Raw genomic sequence first — 2,836 nt, forward strand, 5'->3', positions numbered from 1 at the left:
ATTCCGTGATCAACAACAGACAACAGAGGACAACCAGGGAAAAGTAGTAATGGCATAATTAACTTTATTCCTCTGTTGTCCGACATCGACCACAAAACAAGACCAACCAGACCAGACCCACACAGTCCCAACAAATGAAACGCCCCGAACCACAACCAACAAGCCCCCCCACTCCCTACAACACCCACCCAGCTACCTCCAATCAAAGTCACTGAGTGCAGCCATAACTTCAAACTGCTGTCGTGTGATGTAAGTTTAGCATTAAATACCAAGTATTGTAAATTTAGCATTTATGTGACAGGTAGTCCGTCTTTGCTCTCGGTTGGGGATGGAATTGTCTGAGCTGGGCCGGCCAGATGGTCGCCTTTTTCTTGGGTGGTGATGGAATTGCCTTGGATGGAGCTGGATGGTCAGTCAGTCCGCAGGCTCTCGCAGGAGGATGGCACGGGATTTTCCGATGTAGCTGGCGTAATCTCTAGTTGTGGATGGGCATATGACGTTCATCTGGGCCTGGCGGAATCTCTCCCTACCTCGGGATGGGCATCCCGAGGCGAGGGCAGAAACAGAAAGAGAATAATTAGCGTAGCTGCTGTTCATTAGCTATGTATTAGTGAATGCTTGGCTGAAAAGATGTGTCTTTAATCTAGATTTAAATTGGGAGAGTGTGTCTGACCCTCGAATAGTATCGGGGAGGCTATTCCAGAGTTTAGGTGCTACGTATGAGAAAGCTCTACCCCCTTTGGTGGATTTAGTTATTCTAGGTGTTATCAAAAGTCTGGAGTTTTGAGATCTTAGAGAGCGTGATGGGTTGTAGTGTGGTAGAAGCTCTGTTATGTAGGTAGGGGCTAAACCGTTTAAGGCTTTATAAGTAATTAAAAGAACTTTAAAGTCAATACGATACTTAATGGGTAACCAGTGAAGGGTTGATAACATTGGGGTTATGTGATCGTATTTTCTGGACCTGGTTAGAACTCTGGCAGCTGCATTCTGAACTAACTGTAGTTTGTTTATTGATGCTGCAGGACAACCACTAAGCAGTGCATTACAGTAGTCAAGTCTTGAGGTCACAAATGCATGAATAAGCTTCTCTGCATCAGCCACACATAAAATATTTCGCAATTTGGCAACATTTCTAAGGTGGAAGAAGGCTGTTTTTGTGACATTTGAGATGTGATTTTTAAATGACAGGTTGCTGTCTAATATAACGCCGAGGTCTTTAACTGTATTTGTTGGAGTAACAGTGCAGCCTTCAATTTGCAGGTCATAATCCGAAATATTCTGCTCACGTGTCTTTGGTCCGATAAGTAATATTTCTGTTTTATTAGAATTTAAAAGAAGGAAATTACAAGTCATCCAATGCTTTATATTCGTCGATGCACTCTGCCAATTTGGATAGTTGGAAGGAATCATCTGGTCTTGATGAGATATATAGCTGAGTATCATCTGCATAACAGTGGAAGCTAATTCCATGTTTTCTAATAATGTTTCCAAGGGGCAGCATGTATATGGAGAATAGCAAGGGTCCTAAAACCGATCCCTGAGGTAATCCATAATTTACTTGCGTTAGATTTGATGATTCCCCATTTAAATGGACAAATTGATGTCTGTCTGATAAGTAAGATCTGAACCATTGTAGTGCCTGTCCCTGAATACCGGTATAATTGTGTAAGCGATCTAGAAGTATTTTATGGTCTACAGTATGAACGCAGCACTAAGGTCAGCAGGACTAGGAGTGAGATGTTACCTTTATCTGATGCTATAAGCAGGTCGTTTGTAATTTTAACAGCGCAGTTTCAGTACTATGATGCGGTCTAAAGCCTGACTGAATTTTTCGTGTATGTCATTATTTTGTAAGAAAGAGCACAACTGAGTGGACACTACTTTTTCTAGTATTTTAGACAGGTAAGGGAGATTTGAAATCGGTCTATAGTTTCCTAGTTCATTGGGGTCTAAGTTTGGTTTCTTGATAAGAGGCTTAATGACGGCCAGTTAAAGGGTCCTGGGACATGGCCTAGATTAATTGACGAGTTGATAATGTTATAAATGGGCTCAATTGCAACGGGTAATAACTCTTTTAATAATTTAGTTGGTATGGGATCTAATAAGCAAGTTGTAGGTTTAGATGTTGCAATAAGTTTAATTAAATCTTCCTGTTTTATAGGTGAAAAACACTGTAGCCTTTCTTTTGGGGCGATGGTTGGTACTAATTTATAGGACAGACTTGGAGGTTGAGTTTTTACTATTTTGTCTCGTATGTTTTCGATTTTCTCTGTAAAAAAATTCATGAAATCATTGCTACCAAGGTGCGGCGGAATACCCAGGTCAGGTGAAGTCTGTTTATTTGTTAGTTTAGCAACTGTACTAAATAAAAACCTTGGATTGTTTTTGTTAGTTTCTATGAGGTTACGAGGTGCTCAGCCTTTGCTGCTTTTAGTGCCTTTTTATAACAGTTTGCACTCTCTTTCCACGCAATTTTAAAGACCTCTAATTGGGTTTGTTTCCATTTGCGCTCCAGTTTACGTGTTTCTCTTTTAAGGGCGCGAGTGGTGCTATTGTACCATGGTGCTGCGTTTTTCTCATTAATCTTTTTTGACTTCATAGGTGCGACAGCTTCTAATGTATTAGAGAAAATAGTGCCCAATTTGCTGGTCATGTCATCGAGCGATTCTAAATTTATTGGTATGGTTATTAAAGGAGTCAGATCTGGCAAGCTCTAAAAAAGCTAATAAATTGTACAGAACAATATTTTTTACAAATCTAAAAATGCAAAAAGTGTTCTATGATCTTTAGGTTTAGGGATAGGGTTAGGGATAGGGGATAGAATATACAGTTTGTA

Source organism: Triplophysa rosa, linkage group LG5, assembly GCF_024868665.1.
Source record: "Triplophysa rosa linkage group LG5, Trosa_1v2, whole genome shotgun sequence".
Taxonomy (NCBI): domain Eukaryota; kingdom Metazoa; phylum Chordata; class Actinopteri; order Cypriniformes; family Nemacheilidae; genus Triplophysa; species Triplophysa rosa.